Below are 17,892 nucleotides of genomic sequence, written 5' to 3' on the forward strand. Positions count from 1 at the left end.
TGGAAAACAAAATGGACTTCATCAGAAAACTGAGGATAGAATTACCATATGATCCAGCAATTCCACTCCTGGGCATATACCTGGACAAAACTCTAATTCAAAAAGATACATGCACCCCTATGTTCATAGAGCTGTGTACAATAACCAAAACAAGGAAACAACCTAAATGTCCATCGACAGATGAATAGATAAAGATATGCTACGTATATACAATGGAATGCTATTTGGCCATAAAAAAGAACGAAAAAAAATGCCATTTGCAGAAACATGGATGGACCTAGAGATTATCATACTAAGTGAAGTAAGTCAGATCAGTTCAGTTCAGTTCAGTTCAGTCGCTCAGTCGTGTCTGACTCTCTGCGACCCCATGAATCACAGCACGCCAGGCCTCCCTGTCCATCACCAACTCCCGGAGTACACTCAAACTCCTGTCCACAGAGTTGGTGATGCCATCCAGCCATCTCATTCTCCGTCGTCACCTTCTCCTCCCGCCCCCAACCTTTCCCAGCATCAGAGTCTTTTCCAGTGAGTCAACTCGTTGCATGAGGTGGCCAAAGTATTGGAGTTTCAGCTTTAGCATCAGTCCTTCCAATGAACACCCAGGATTGATCTCCTTGCAGTCCAAGGGACTCTCAAGAGTCTTCTCCAACACCACAGTTCAAAAGCATCAATTCTTCGGCGATCAGCTTTCTTCACAGTCCAACTCTCACATCCATACATGACCACGGGAAAAACCATTGCCTTGACTAGACGGACCTTGGTTGGCAAAGTGATGTCTCTGCTTTTTAATATGCTATCAAGGTTGGTCATAACTTTCCTTCCAAGGAGTAAGCGTCTTTTAATTTCCTGGCTGCAATCAGCATCTGCAGTGATTTTGGAGCCCCAAAAAATAAAGTCGGACACTGTTTCCACTGTTTTTCCATCTTTTACCCATGAAGTGATGGGACCAGATGCCATGATCTTTGTTTTCTGAATGTTGAGCTTCAAGCCAACCTTTTCACTCTCCTCTTTCACTTTCATCAGGAGGCTTTTGAGTTCCTCTTCACTTTCTGCCACAAGGGTGGTGTCATCTGCATATCTGAGGTTATTGATATTTCTCCCAGCAATCTTGATTCCAGCTTGTGCTTCTTCCAGCCCAGCATTCCTCATGATGTACTCTGCATATAAGTTAAATAAGCAGGGTGACAATATACAGCCTTGACGTACACCTTTTCCTATTTGGAACCAGTCTGTTGTTCCATGTCCAGTTCTAACTGTTGCTTCCTGACCTGCATACAGGTTTCTCAAGAGGCAGGTCAGGTGGTCTGGGATTCCCATCTCTTTCAGAATGTTCCACAGTTTATTGTGATCCACACAGTCAAAGGCTTTGGCATAGTCAATGAAGCAGAAATAGATGTTTTTCTGGAACTCTCTTGCTTTCTCCATGATCCAGCAGATGTTGGCAATTTGATCTCTGGTGCCTCTGCCTTTTCTAAAACCTGCTTGTGTCAGTAAGTCAGATAGAGAGTGTCTAATCTTTAAAAAATGGCTGCCAAATGTGACTAAGTACTTACTCATTTCTTTTCAGCATGGACAATGTCCTTAATAGACAGCTGGAGGACCCTGATTACACTCTGTTTGGCTTATTAGATCCTGTGACTTACTCCAATGAAGAAAGAACAGGTCTCACTGGTAACAAAACAATCATGCTTTCAGCCCCAGTGAGCATCACCTCTGATCTAGACTGAACTGTGTCTATAAAATTTGTATGTTGAAGCCCTAACCACCAATGTGACTGTATTTAGAGATAAGGCTTTTAGGTCATTAAGTTTAAATAAAGTCAAAAGGGTGAGATCTTAATCAGATAGGATTACTGGCCTTATAAGGGAAGAGAGATCTCTTTGCATGCACACACACTGAGGAAAGGCTATGTGAGACCACAGTGAGAAGGTAGCCGTCTACAGGCCAGGAAGAGCGGTCTCACCAAGAAACCAAGGCTTGCTTCTAAAACTATGAGAAAATATATTTCTATTTTTTAAACCACCCAGTCTCTGGTATTTGTTATGGCAACCCAAGCGACTGAGGCATCCTCCATTCTTCTTTCTTTAGCCATGGAGGATCAGTGGGAACAATAAGTAAAGTATTGCCTGCATATAAAACACAGATAAAGAAATTCCCTGTGTGTAAGTCTGGCATTTACAGTTGTTTAAAGGGCAATTTGGCTTGTCTCTTTTGTGTTTTAATAGCAGAAAGACATTTCACATAATAATTCAACTCCATGGCTCACTCTAATCTCTGTCTCTGAGTGGGGGTTTGCATTCTTTGCTTGTGATTTACATCACCTGACACCTAATGTAATGACTCCCACTGCAAGGGCCATTGCTGCATCTGTGCAGCTCCAATCTGTCACTGGCAACGTTCTGAGAGCTGGGGTACCCTCCATTCAATCATGAAACTTGACTGAGTATAATTAATTACATCCTTTACCCCCAGCCCCACCAACTGCAACACATCACTTCTCTTAAAAACTCAGTCCAAGCAATATTTTTTCCCACACCCTCTATCCCCATCTTTTCAGTAAATGCAGACATGGTTGTGCAATCAATCTTGAAACTTTAGGCTGTTTTTTTTTAATTTTAAATATTCATGAGCATATCTCTGTTGCAGGTTTTAAATGTATTCTTTTAAGAATGTCATTAGTACCTGAGCTCTCTAACCGGCTACTATACTTCAGGAAGATCTTTGAAACTGGAGTTTCAGCCACCTGTATGTAAGCAGCGGCCATCTCTGTGATTGTCTTCTAGGACTGTAACAGATGCTTTAGCTGATAGATAACACCCGTAATTTTATTGTCAACATTTCAGTTCCATGACAGTACCTAAGCACCAGTTATTCTGTGGGCTGTGTTAAATGGGGTAATAGAATGCACGACTAGGGTTTCAAGGGTAAGATTTGCTATGATTGTTTAGGTTGTATCATTAGGCATTACACCAAATAATTTATCCAAGTGGATGGTCTTCAATTTTCAAGTCACTCAGATTTTGAGTGACTGATAAATTAAGAGAATGAGGTTCATTATGGGAGGTGAGAGGGGAAAAAATAGTGCATCAGAAGCTTGGAAAAGAACAGACTCTCAAAACCAGCTAAGCCCATAATGCATTCCAGTGAATTGTTAAGATGCTATTATGTTAAGAAGTTCTCTGCTTTCCTATAAAGGTCTCTGAGAGTATTTTATGTTTTCCATTAAGACAGAGCAACACAGACCAGACAGCAGTTGTGACTTGAATGCTCAGCACTGTAAAACTATTACATGAATCCATGTTCAGTTTACATATGGAGGATGATGGTGCCTCAGTGCTGTTTGCATCGTTAAAACTCAGGAGGGAAAATGTAAAGTGAGTGGAAAAGAGGAAGGTAGAAAAAATTAATTGGAGCTTTGAGACCAAGGACATGCCCACCCAGTCAGCTCCATCTAAAGTTAAAGAAGTAAATGCTGCCTAGAGGACTCAGTCCGGAGAAGGCAATGGCAAGCCACTCCAGTACTCTTGCCTAGAAAATCCCATGGATGGAGGAGCCTGGTAGGCTGCAGTCCGTGGGGTCACTAAGGGTCAGACACGATTGAGCGACTTCACTTTCACTTTTCACTTTCACACATTGGAGAAGGAAATGGCAACCCACTCCAGTGTTCTTGCCTGGAGAATCCCAGGGACAGGGGAGCCTGGTGGGCTTCCATCTATGGGGCCACACAGAGTCGGACACGACTGAAGTGACTTAGCAGCAGCAGCAGCAGCAGAGGACTCAGTCACTTCTTTTGAATGTCTGGAAGGCTGTTCATCTCTTGCTCGCATATAGGAAGCATAGCCCCTGGAACAGACTCCGGGCACTAGAAAATAGAAATCAAAATAAGGCCAAAGTTCTTGCAGTTTATCTAGGACAGTTTAGTTACTGAAATAATGAATATGCTCATTACCCCAACTGTCTCCTTCAACCTAACACAATTCCTTGTACTTGAGATCTTTGTATTGCTCCTCATCCCCAGAATGTGTCCCCTTTCCTTTCACATAATGAGTAGACTGGAAGGAGAGAGACTGTACTTAGGAAAGGAGACTCTGCACTTAGGTAAGTACTTAGGTAGGAAATTTAAGTTCTAGTCTCGGCTCAGACACTTAAAACCTCTCTGACCTGAATGTCCTTACCTGACATACTTGACTGTGAGGGTAATGATCTTTTATATCTCATCAGTGCCAACAGTTCTTAAGTCTGAGCATTTACCAGCCTCAGAGAAGTTCCTGCTCTGTGGCCCATTGGCATGTAGAGGGATATGGGATTTACTTACATCTAGGAAATAACATTGACCTGGCCCCTGAATTTTCACATTAAAAGATTAATCCTACTTACTCTGCTTGTCTCAAGTATGAATCTGTTTTCTATCAGTAGTAGAAAATATTAACACTATTTTTCTCTAGTCATATTTTTGTTAAGACATGAGTATTCAGGGTTCATATCCTCCTTTCTTAATATATCAATGTCATGGGCTTCTTACAGTGACCATATATCTTGAACCAGTAATGTACACATAGTGTATTAGTGGAGTCACTTTAAATGAAAGTGTCAGAAAGAAAAGCAATTCAAAGTAGCTTCTAAGCAAGAGAGGGAATGAATGGCACATTACTGAGAAATCTGATGGAGGCACTTCAGTTCACATATAGCATTGACTTCCATTCTGTTTCTCAGCGCTGCTTTCTCTTGTCCTGTAAGTCTTGGTTCTTACCTGACACAAAGAGGCCCTATCTGTGTGGTAAGAGGACACAACTGCCAGTGCTCCCCCTTGTCTACATTGTAAGACGAGATGATTAAGCTCTGTGGCATCCAATTGTCTCCACATGGCTCATGTGCGTCACCTGTGCCAATCTTGGTGGACAGGGATCTTGGGTCACCATGACGGGCAGGCGGTGCTCTGACTGCCGGCTAACAGACAGAATCAACAGCCGTTCACTACACTACTCCTACTCTACTCAGCACCCACACACCCTCAGTTCAGTTCAGTTCAGTTCAGTTCAGTCGCTCAGTCGTGTCCGACTCTCCGCGACCCCATGAATCACAGCACGCCAGGCCTCCCTGTCCATCACCAACTCCCAGAGTTCACTCAAACTCATGTCCACAGAGTCGGTGATGCCATCCAGCCATCTCATTCTCTGTCGTCCCCTTCTCCTCCCGCCCCCAACCTTTCCCAGCATCAGAGTCTTTTCCAGTGAGTCAACTCGTCGCATGAGGTGGCCAAAGTATTGGAGTTTCAGCTTTAGCATCAGTCCCTCCAATGAACATCCAGGATTGATCTCCTTTAGAATGGACTGGTTGGATCTCCTTGCAGTATAAGGGACTCTCAAGAGTCTTCTCCAACACCACAGTTCAAAAGCACCGATTCTTCGGCGATCAGCTTTCTTCACAGTCCAACTCTCACATCCATACATGACCACGGGAAAAACCATTGCCTTGACTAGACGGACCTTGGTTGTGAGCTGAAATATAATCAACTGGTGTTTCCAGTGATACCTGTGGAAGGACTTCTTTCTGCAGTTGTGAAATTCATTTTGTGTAGTCTTTAACAGGAATAAAAATCAAATTTTATATTTTTCCACCTTTTTGGTAGTCACAGACACATTCACTCCCTTTTCTACATTTAAAAGTCAGGTAATTCTTGGGGCTTCCGTGGTGCTCCAGTGGCTAGGAATGCACCTTGCAATGCAAAAGTCAAGTCATTCTGAAGCCTTGTAAATATTCAGACCCACTGTGTTCATTCATTTGGTCATACGTATGGCATCAGGTGGCATTTGCAATCTGAATATTATTTCATTCCCACCCAGGGGTGCTGTCTTAACTCCTTAAATGGATAACCAGTTGTCGACTTCAGTCTCTCTTGAACTCAGACCCCACTGTCATAAATCATTTTTTCATTCTCCATCTCTGGGACCACATCTCGGGTTCACTAAATTCCACATCCTAGTGACTCTTAGCACCAGACTCTCCATCCAGAGGGGCTGTTACCTGCTCTTGCTTTTTGTTTTCCCATCGCTTTCTGCTTGTTGATGTGGAGCTCTCATTTCTACAATTTCTTCTCTCTTATTTAACTGCTCCATTAGTGACAGCCAAAATCCCATCTATTTCATACTAGAAGTGAATGTGAATGTGGAATAGAAACTTAGACTATCAGGGAACTGTTCATTGTAAGTAATTCTACTTGCTTACATAAGTAGGAGTTTAATTATTTGCATTACTTTTTGTCAGGAAGCACTTAACAGGAGACTTCCTGTGTACTGTTTTGGATCTGTCAGGAATTCTCTGTTCCTTATTAATTCCTGAATATTCAGGAATTAAGAGGAGAGGCAAGGGGCTGAGGAATCCAGGCATTTCCTTCATTAGTTTTTCTATATGGTGATAAGTACCCTCTTCCTTTTTATGAACCATATGGTAAAAGTGATTATTTACAACTCTCTCTCTTTAATATGGATCACATATGTTTTGTAAGTCTGGAATTTTAATCTTTATTTTTGCTGAGAATAACTACAGTATATATGCCCACACCATGTTGATTAAAACGCCTTTGCTCCATCAGAGCTTTGGTCCCCGTGTCTTGCTCTCTCTCTTTCCCTCTCTCTCTTTTTCAGGCTAATTCGTAGAGCGAAGAGGCTCTCTGTGTTCACTTTCCTGCCCGGGCTTCTAAGACCCTCTCGAGAAGGTGCTCTGTGCCTTCACCCCATTGAGAGGGCGCCTGAGGCCTTCGTGAACAGAGCAAGCCCCGTGCCAGGGGCTTTATTGGCTTTCTGCTTAAACCAAGGAAGGTCAGCCTCTTTCTCTCTCCTTTACTTTCTCATCGGTCGACTCCGGGCCACCAGGTTCCAGGCCATTAAAGCACCTCAACAATTTTTCACATAAGAGCTTTATCTTGGGTTGTCAATTTTTCTGTTTAAGGCTTTTCAACATGAATATGGAATTAATGGTTAAAACTATCATTTCAAAAGTTTTGACTGCATGTAACAAAATGTTTTACTGCATGTAATGCCAACTACAGGGTCGCTTCACAGAAATTCTGTTGGTAGTAAATTCACTCCTTGTGTAATAGCTCCAGCTCATTAAGGATCAGTGCTCTTACGAGCTTTCATATTACTCTGCCATCCTGAACTTGTTAGCTTTTTAAGTCAATTAATCTAGCATGACTTTTCCTTTCCCAGCCTTTGGACTAAAACCTCATGGTATTCCATGTCCAGTGGTGTCCTGAGCTTTTAACTGCAAGGAACAAAACAACTTCAGTAGCATAAATAAATATGATGGTTATTGCAGTGGCTCAGGGGCATTTGCAAGGAACCATGTTTTTAAGAAATATTTTCAGTCTTCAGTTCTGGTTGTATTTTATCTTCTGGTGGTTGTCTCTTGGAATTAATAAATCTTCCTTACTGCAGTGTTCATCTTCATCTTGTTGTTTCATGAGATAAGAAGGCTTCCTTATTCTATTTATGTTCAGTTGGTAAAAAGGGAAAGCGTGAATGTTGAATGGCAAAATGGGTCTTTGCAGGTATCTTTTTTTATCAGCTACACAAACTCAGTAGACTCCTGCTTTGTTGTTCAGTTGCTCGGTCGTGTTCAACTCTTCGCAACCCCATGGACTGCAGCACACCAGGCCTCCCTGTCCATCACCAACTCCTGGAGTTTACTCAAACTCATATCCATTGAGTCAGTGATGCAATCCAACCATCTCATCCTCTGTCATCTCATTTTCCTCCTGCCTTTAATCTTTCCCAGCATCAGGGTCTTTTCTAATGAGTCAGCAGCTCTTTCCATCAGGTGGCCAAAGTATTGGAGCTTCAGCTTTAGCATTTGTCCTTCCAGTGAATACTCAGGATTGATTTCCTTTAGGATTGACTGGTTTGATCTCATTGCAGTCCAAGAGACTCTCAAGAATCTTCTCCAACACCACAGTTCAAAAGCAACAATTCTTCAGCACACAGGTTTTTAATGGTCCAACTCTATGGAAAAACCATAGCTTGACTAAACGGATATTTGTCAGCAAAGTAATGTCTCTGCTTTTTAATATGCTGTCTAGGTTTGTGGGATTCCCTGGTGTCCCCAGTGGGTAAAGAATCTGTCTGCAATGCAGGAGACCCCTGTTCAATTTCTGGGTCAGGAAGATCCCCTGGAGAAGGGATAGACCACCCACTCCGTTGTTCTCGGGTTTCCCATGTTGGCTCAGATGGTAAAGAATCTGCCAGCAATGTGGGACCCCTGGGTTGGGAAGATCCCCTGGAGGGAGGGCATGGCAACCCACTCCAGTATTCTTGCCTGGAGAATCCTCATGGACAGCAGAGCCTGGCAGGCTATAGTCCGTGGTATCGCAAAGAATCAGACACGACTGAGCAATTAAGACAGCAGCAGGTTTGTCATAGCTTTTCTTCCAAGGACCAAGTGTCGTTAATTTCATGGTTGCAGTCAGCATCTGCAGTGATTTGGGAGCCTAAGAAAATAAAGTCTGTCACTGTTTCCATTGTTTCTCCATCTATTTGCTATGAAGTGATGGGAATGGCTGCCATGATCTTCGTTTTTTGAATGTTGAGTTTTAAGCCAGCTTTTTCACTCTCCTCTTTCAATTTCATCAAGAGGCTCTTTAGTTCCTCTTCATTTTCAGCCATAAGGGTGGTGTCATCTGCATATCTGAGGTTATTGATATTTCTCCTGGCAATCTTGATTCTAGCTTGTGCTTCTTCCAGCCCAGCGTTCCTCATGATGTACTCTGCATATAAGTTAAATAAGCAGGGTGACAATATACAGCCTTGACATACTCTTTTCCCAATTTTGAACCAGTCTGTTGTTCCATGTCCAGTTCTAACTGTTGCTTCTTGACCTGCATACAGATTTCTCAGGAGGCAGGTAAGGTGGTCTGGTATTCCCATCTCTTTAAAAATTTTCCACAGTTTGTTGTAACCCACACAGTCAAAGGCTTTAGTGTAGTCAATGAAGCAGAAGTAGGTGTTTTACTGGAACTTTCTTGCTTTTTCTGTGATCGAACGGATGTTGGCAATTTGATCTCTGGTTCCTCTACCTTTTCTAAATCCAGCTTAAACATCTGGAAGTTCTCGGTTCATGTACTGTAGAAGCCTGGTTTGGGTAATTTTGAGCATTACTTTGCTAGCATGTGAAATGAGTGCAATTGTGCAATAGTTTGAACATTCTTTGACATTGTCCTTCTTTGGGATCGGGCTTCCTTTGTGTCTCAGCTGGTAAAGAATCCCCCAGCAATGCTGGAGACCTGGGTTCGAAATCTGGGTTGGGAAGATCCCCTGGAGAAGGGAAAGGCTACCCACTCCAGTATTCTGGCCTGGAGAATTCATTCCATGGACTGTATAGTCCATGGGGTCGTAGAGTCAGACATGACTGAGTTTCACTTCTTTGGTATTGGAATGAAAACTGACCTTTTCTTGTTCTGTGGCTACTGCTGAGTTTTCCAAATTTACTTGCATGTTTAGTGCAGCACTTTAGCAGCAGCATCTTTTAGGATTTGAAATAACTCAGCTGTAATTCCATCACTTTCACTAGCTTTGTTCGTAGTGATGTTTCCTAAGGCCCACTTGACTTCACACTCCAAGATGTCTGGGCTCTAGTGTCTTGATAACTGTGTCAGATGTCCTCAACAGTCTGGAAGGGGGATTGGAAAGCCATATGGAAGTAAATATAATGGTAGAATTTCCAGAACTGGCAAGGAATTAAGCTATGCCTACAGTCACCTTATCTGTGCTGTCCCATATGGTAGCTATTTCAAATTAGGTACAGTGAAAATTCCAGGACCTCAGTCTCATTAGCCACGTTCAAATGTTCAATAGCCAATCTGGCTGGTGGCTGCCATATTAGACAGCATAGATATACTACATCTCTACCTCTGCGGAAAGTTCTGTTGCCCAGAGCTGTGCTAGATGAAGTAGGTCATTGAAGGGATGGTTGGGTCCCAGTTTTCACAGTTGGCTAGTAGCAAAGCAAAACCCAACATCTGGTCTCTCAATGTTCTGATCGGTATTCTTTTAAGTAGAAAACATGGCTTCCATACATTTCTGTTATTCTGCTTAATATTGCTTCTTATTTTCAAGAAATTATACCTATCCTGTGGTATTCTTCTGTACTTTAGTGTCTGTGAGTGGTTGAAAATGCTGACATGGGTACTCTGCGGTGTTTTCACTCATTTTTTTGTTTGTTTGTTTTCACTCATTAGACATGGAGCTATTTAAGATTTCAGTATAGCAAGGACCTAAATGGCAGTAAAGAAGTTGTTGAGAGTAGTTGAGAATTGCAGTGACAAAGAAATCTGTTTTAGCTTTAATTCTGTTTTACTTTCTATGATGGCTGAAAGGCATTGCCCCTTTAACAGATGATAAAATCACGTGTTTCTGAGCCTTGAATAAATGATGAGGACTAGCTAGAAGCATACCCTTTGAAAGGCTTTTTAGATCCTCAGCCTAGAGAATGACCAGAATGGAAGAGAAACGTACAGAAGCTAAGATGTTGTAAGAGTAATAAAGAGAAAGTGGGCTGTTATCACCTAGATTCTTTGTAATAGCTAGATGTAAATGGAAACCTGATTTAAAGCATGTGTAAATAGCTTTGGGCAATACAAGGGAACAAAAAAAAGGCATTAGAAAAATAGGGAATATTAGAAGTAATTAAGAAATAAGAGTGACCATGGTCACTCTTTTGGTCATCATTTATTTAACTGGGCCATTCCAAAAATAGTAAATGAAAAATATTAAACTGAGTGTTTTATTATTTAACTAAAATATATGAGAATATTATCTCATTTATTGCTGTCATTCTTGATTTCTTAATGTAAATTAAATTGGTTTGTCCGTGTTGCCTCAATTAGCCATCATTTAATCACCTTGAGGCTATAACCAGAGGTGAAAGTTAGCATCTCAGAAGAGTAAACATCTCCCTCCAGTAGCCGGCCTTCATTTCTAACCCCTTTTTATAGTGAAAAAACCATGACACTGAAAATCAAATACTTGGCAGCAGCCCACACTAGCACACTAGTTAGGACATGTCTAGTGTTCTAGAGCATGAGCCTCAGTTTTTTCATACCAGAGAAATGCAACTTTTCACATAACTCATTCCCCTAGTTCATTCACTTTCTGTGCATGTTTTTCAAGCCCTCAGTAGGAAAGTAAGTAGCCAGCATAAGTACCTAGAGGTTGGAAAGATGGTGATTACTTCTAGATATGTACTTTCTTTGTTTTTAATTATCCAGTTCAGTTCAGTTCAGTCGCTCAGGTGTGTCCAACTCTCTGCGACCCCATGGACTGCAGCACACCAGGATTCCCTGTCCATCACCAACTCCCGGAGCTTGCTCAAACTCATGTCCATCGAGTCAGCAATGCAATCCAACCTTCTCATCCTCTGTCGTCCCCTTCTCCTCCTGCCTTCAATCTTTCCCAGCATCAGGGTCTTTTCTAATGAGTCAGTGCTTCGCATCAGGTGGTCAAAGTATTGGAGCTTCAGCATCAGTCCTCCCAATGAACATTCAGGACTGATTTCCTTTAGGATTGACTGGTTTAATCTCCTTGCAGTCCAAGGGACTCTCAAATCTTCTCCAACACCACAGTTCAAAAGCATCAGTTCTTTGGTACTCAGCTTTCTTTATGGAAAAAAGAAAGCTTTCTGCATATATTAAAAAAGTAAGGTTTCACTTATCCAAAAGACATAAATGGAAATCCTTACTGTGTCTTGGGAAAATGACACACCGGTAATAACCCATGGAGAATCTGACTTGGGTAAAGATTGATGCTTGATTCCGACTGGGTAAAGATCATGATAAAATAGTTTAGAATGGTGGGCATGGCACAACAGGGATTTGGAGGCAAGAGGTTCAAAAAGTTGTGCGATATAAATTGTTAGTCAAGGCTTTGTTTTGAAGAGTTGCTGTTTGCAGTTTGTATCTTTCTGGGCCAAGTCATTTTGGTAAGAAGGTCATGTTGATGAAAATAGTGGAATAGAAGACTCATACGAACATAGACAGGAAGCTATATAGGGTATATGACTTTGGTTCTCAGCACTTATCTACTGGGGGAGTACATGTGCCCTGCCTTCCATCATGTGTTTATGTTTTTTAAAGTTAACAGAGATAAGAAGCAAGAATTGAGGAAAGAGGGATAGCACTGAGTTGGGAGACTGGTGGACAGATTCATGAGAGAGGTAACATTTGAGCTATGTATGCCTTGATTATTGGTTATAAGTTTAGAACATTTGAGTGGCAACCTAGTGTTTCTAAACGCTAAAAGCTACTACTACTTTGGAGAAGGGCACGGCGACCCATTCCAGTATTCAGTATACAGTCCATGGGGTCGCAAAGAGTCGGACATGACTGAGAGACTTGAAAGGGGCTTCCCTGATAGCTCAGTTAGTAAAGAATCCGCCTGCAATGCAGGAGACCCCGGTTCAATTCCTGGGTCAGGAAGATCAGCTGGAGAAGGGATAGGCTACCCACTTCAGTATTGTTGGGCTTCCTTTGTGGCTCAGCTGGTGAAGAATCTGCCTGCAATGCTCGAAATCTGGGTTCGATCCCTGGGTTGGGAAGATTCCCTGGAGAAGGGAAAGGTTACCCATTCCAGTATTCTGACCTGGAGGATTCCATGAACTGTATAGTCCATGGGGTCACAGAGAGTCAGAAGACTGGTGGACAAATTCATGAGAGAGGTAACATTTGAGCTATGTATGCCTTGATCATTGGTTATAAGTTTAAAACATTTGAGTGGTAGCCTAGTGTTTCATGCCACAGGCTACTACTACTTGGTTAGTCATGTCTTTTTTCTTCTTTAAGAGTTCATTCAGGGCTAGTAAAGTCATAGTCCTATGGGTGGAAAATTAAAACAAGTTCAGCACTCCCCTCCTTTTTAAATTGGAGTACAGTTGATTTATAATGTGTTAGTTTCAGGTGTATAGGACGCTGATTCAGTATTACATTTTGAAGGATAGTAGGCCCTCTGAAGCAAGGTGTGGTATGTTTTCTTGACTGTGCTTTTTTATAAATGAGCTCATCTTTTGGAGCAGAGCTTCTTGGCTCTGCCTTTTTCACTTGAGGAGTGCTTCCATTAGCACCACATAAACATCACTAAAATATCATCAGAGAAAGAAGGAATGAGGTGCTTTGTTGGACTCTAGGGATGCTGTGCAAGGATGCAAGTCCAGAGCAGCTGCTCATTTTCTCATTTCAGCTTTGTGAGTTCCTTTTCCTTCCAAGATGACTAAACTGAGAGAGGAGCTCTGTTTTTTCAAACAATGAGTTAGAGTCACTGGAAGCAGGAGCACTTGTTTTGATTTTTTGAAGTGTTCTCTCTCATACACATATACACACAGGCATTTTTGTTAATGGCAGCAAAGAGGGAAAAAACTGGTATGCAGAATGACGGACTGCTTAAGTAGGGAGATGAATGAGAATTGCTGTTTTAGAAGGATTGGAGGTACGACTTAGGTTTTGGGAATCCATTTCCAAGACTATTTACAGACAAGTTAAAATAAAGCAGTGAACAAGTTAAGGCAACTTTGCATTTCTTCTGTTCAGGTTGATCTTTCAGATAAGATAGATGGGTGTTTTAAAGGTATGAGAAGAGATTTTAATTCCAACACTTGTGGCATCTAATACATTTTTGAGTTTGTCTTCCCCAAAAGTAGCTTTGTAAAGTTCCCTCATAGCTCTTCCTAGGCCTGACAGTGTCACATTTATCCATAACCAAGCTGAAGATGTGTTGGAATTGCTGCCCTCTTTCTCCTTACTTTAGAAAAGGGGCTTCCCTAGTGGCTCAATCAGTAAGGAGTCTGCCTGCAATGTGGGAGAGCAAGGTTCAATCCCGGGGTTGGAAAGATCCCCTGGAGAAGGAAATGGCAACCCACTCCAGTTTTCTTGCTTGCAGAATTCCATGGACAGAGGAGCCTGGTGGGCTACAGTCCATGGGGTCACAGAGTCAGACATGACTGAGTGTCTAACACTTGCACTTTCTCACCTTAGAAAGGAAAATGCTGTAGCTCCCCCTTGTGTCATGTGAGACCAAAAACATCCTGCTTGATCCACCTCAGCAGAATCCACTCCACTAATTATCCTAAAAGTATTTCCTCAAAGCTTTTTGGGGATGGGACTTTGCTATTTGCTGTACACAGGAAAGCAGAGAAGGCAATGGCAAGCCACTCCAGTACTATTGCCTAGAAAATCCCATGGATGGAGGAGCCTGGTAGGCTGCAGTCCGTGGGGTCGCTAAGTGTCAGACATGACTGAGCGACTTCACTTTCACTTTTCACTTTCACACATTGGAGAAGGAAATGGCAACCCACTCCAGTGTTCTTGCCTGGAGAATCCCAGGGATGGGGGAGCCTGGTGGGCTTCCGTCTATGGGGTCACACAGAGTCGGACACGACTGAAGTGACTTAACAGGAGCAGTACACAGGAAAGAACCAGGGTACCCAGCTAATCTGTGATTTCTCTCCTCACTTCCTACTTTTCTGCAGTGTTCCCAAGGGCCTCTTACCTGGAGGGTCACCTTTTTCTGGCAAACAATTTGGGATGATTTTCCTCATGCAGTTGTAGTCCACCTATCTGCCACTTAGTCCATCAAATCTTGCACAGTTTCATGTCCAAATAGAGCAAGTGGAACTTGCTTTCACTGTGGCCTCTTCTTGCCCTGTGATCCGGGTCACTTCATTCTGTATCCTGACTTTTCAGCTTGAGCAGGCACTGGTTTCTTTGCCCTTCCACCTCCAGAGTAAACATGTCAAGTATTCCCAAGTCTCTCACATTCTAGCACATGAGTTTGGAATTAAACATTTTAGCTGCTTAATAAGTGTGCAACCAGAGTGTGAGATGCAGCCACACATCTCTTTTGGAAGTGATTCCCCAATCTTAGTTCCTATGCCACTCTTGACTTCCATGTGGGAGTAGGGGAAATGCCACAGTGCTCCTTATTAATGACTTTCCTTACTTCAAATTATATTTGATAACTAATTGATATTCTACACAGGTGTAGCAATTCTTATATATGTGGGTTTTTTATTTACTGATTTTTCATCTTTGCCAATATTGCAAGAAAAGAAGGAAACTCATTTTATAGGACATTTAAAAGTTATTTAAATTAAATATACTGATTGTTTCAAAGATCAACAGTTTTGCAATTATATCTTGAGGACAAAACCGTAATAGAATTGCTTCATTTAATTATGTGTGCCTTTGAAATTCTGTAGACGGTAGTTTTCACCTGTTCAATCTCCCATCTCATTTAACCTGGTCTCTTCATGTGATAGCTTGATGTTCCAGTAACAGTTCCAGCCCATTTAATTTTACCCCTTCCTGTCCTGCCAGCCCTCATCTTAAGACTTTGGACACTGTTTTCTTAAGGAAAGTTAAAGTTCTTTGATCCCAACCCTTAAAGGACTCCTACTTGTCCAGCTTTATGATTTCCCTTGGGAAAGACAGTTTCACTCCACGCTGACTGAAAATAAATTGGAGTACAGTTGACGGGTACAGAATGATGAGTACGCCCACTCATCATTCTCTGGCACCTGTTAACTTTGTGGTCAGTTCATGTGAAGCAGCCATGCAAGGTAGCATAGGCTAAGTGACAGTCTTAAAAAAGTGAATGCTCTGAGTTTCTGAGGCATGAAAACTCAGCCCTAGCACTCATTCTGAATGAACTGAGACTTGATCTTAAAAGGAAGAGTAGAACTAAGACAAAAATAGGGAGATTATGTGCAAACTTCAGGCAGAGAAGAAATGCCACAAGAAGCTGAGATGGCAGAAAACCCATGAAGTCTTACGTAACAATAACTGAAAGTGTGTGTGTGTTAGTCACTTCAGTCATGTCTGACTCTGCGACCCTGTGGACTGTAGCCCACCGGGCTTCTCTGTCCACGAGGATTCTCCAGGCAAGAATATCAGAGTGGGCTGCCATGCCCTCCTCCAGGTGATCTTTCTGACCCAGGAATCGAACCTAAGTCTCCCACATTCCAGGCAGATTCTTTACCATGTGAGCCACCAAGGAAGCCCAACACTAACTGAATTTTACTTAATACGTTTTCCTTGAACTGCCATTTTTCAGTACATTTGTCTTACAACCTGTCTGAGGTCAGGAGTGCTTTATTGCTTCATCTTCACATCTTGTACATAGTTGATGTCCATATTCAACTAGGTACCAACAGATATTCTGGTATCAGTGTAACAAGTGCACTTTCTCATGAAATCATATTTAATTTCTGGAAAATAATCTGCATTATGTTTTCCTAATCAACTATGTCTTATTAAAAGCACTAACATAATCATTTTAAAAGAATGAAAATCAACAACAAAAAAGCTCTGCCAAACCTGTCTCTGAGAAAAGGTTCAAAGCTTGAGTAGTTCATGGGAACAATTTGCTAGTGGAGATTTCTTCCCATTTTGGTCCCGGCCTCCTATGGAGAGATTTATGTGCAGTGTATGTCAAGAGGCAAAATAATGGCATTTCTCTGCTATACAATGACTCGGACATTTGCTGAGTGCAGAAATGCACCTTTAAACCAGAGAAAGAAGCAGTTTGCCCTGATCCAATCATTTTGAAAAGCCATGTGCACTGAAGCTGGGGCCAAACATAATGACAGGATTTAATTGCTAATGCCCTAGAGGCAGTGCGCTTCTTGATGTGTTGACCTTTAACCCAAACTTGGGAAGTTGAAAAAAGAGAGGGGATGGTTTTCCCTTCCCCCTCCCCCATCTGATCCTGCCTGCCTCTAACCCTGTCCACACACTCCTAACTTTCATCTCTCCACCCCCATTCCCATTAGTTACTTCCAGCTTTGGGGCCAAGGGAGAAAGAGTGGAAGAACCAAAAGGAAGAAGGCAGTAGAATGTGGGAAGAAAGTCTACAAGCAGTTGACAGCTGCTCAGAAGCACGGGGAAGAAGTACAGCTACAGAAGTGGGAGCTGAACTCCTGGTCCCCTGATGCTTCTACCCCAGCCCCAGCCCTACTCCCAATATCTCCTGAGATTTAGGCTATGTCTCCATGTTTCTGTTCTCCACTCCCATTTCACCCTTTCTAGTCCATATTTATAATCACTCCCTTCTGGCACCTGACTTTTCCACCTTCAGTTCAGTTCAGTTGCTCAGTCATGTCCGACTCTTTGCAACCCCATGGACTGCAGCATGCCAGGCCTCCCTGTCCATCACTAACTCCTGGAGTTCACTCAAACTCATGTCCATTGAGTCAGTGATGCCATCCAGCCATCTCATTCTCTGTCATCCCCTTCTCCTCCTACCTTCAGTGTTTCCCAGCATCAGGGTCTTTTCATGAGTCAGTTCTTCGAAAACTTCCAAAGTATTGGAGTTTCAGCTTCATCATCAGACCTTCCAATGAATATTCAGGACTGATTTCCTTTGGGATGGACTGGTTGGATCTCTTTGCAGTCCAAGGGACTCTCAAGAATCTTCTCCAGCACCACAGTTCAAAAGCATCAATTCTTCGGCGCTCAGCTTTCTTTATAGTCCAACTCTCACATCCATACGTGACCACTGGAAAAACCATAGCCTTGACTAGATAGAACTTTGTTGGCAAAGTAATGTCTCTGCTTTTTAATATGCTATCTAGGTTGGTCATTTCCTTCTTACTTGGTTATTAATGGCAAAATCTTGAGCAAAGTTAAATTCATAGCTCTGTCTATTACACCTCTTCACCATGGCAGCCGGGCAGCTAGGTATAGCTGCAGAAAAACTCAAACACGCCCATTGGTTTCGCTGTAAATTCACGGCCACTAGCCTGAAGTGGACCCTTTGTGCTGCTCAGCAAGTTTACCAGTCCACTCACTCTTGGTTTGCTTGTTTAAAATACGTTCGCACCTTCTCTTCTATCTTGAAATTTCTTCACTGATCT

The sequence above is a fragment of the Moschus berezovskii genome, chromosome X (assembly GCF_049115385.1).
Source record: "Moschus berezovskii isolate FMDL1 chromosome X, NW_MosBer_1.0, whole genome shotgun sequence".
Classification (NCBI taxonomy): domain Eukaryota; kingdom Metazoa; phylum Chordata; class Mammalia; order Artiodactyla; family Moschidae; genus Moschus; species Moschus berezovskii.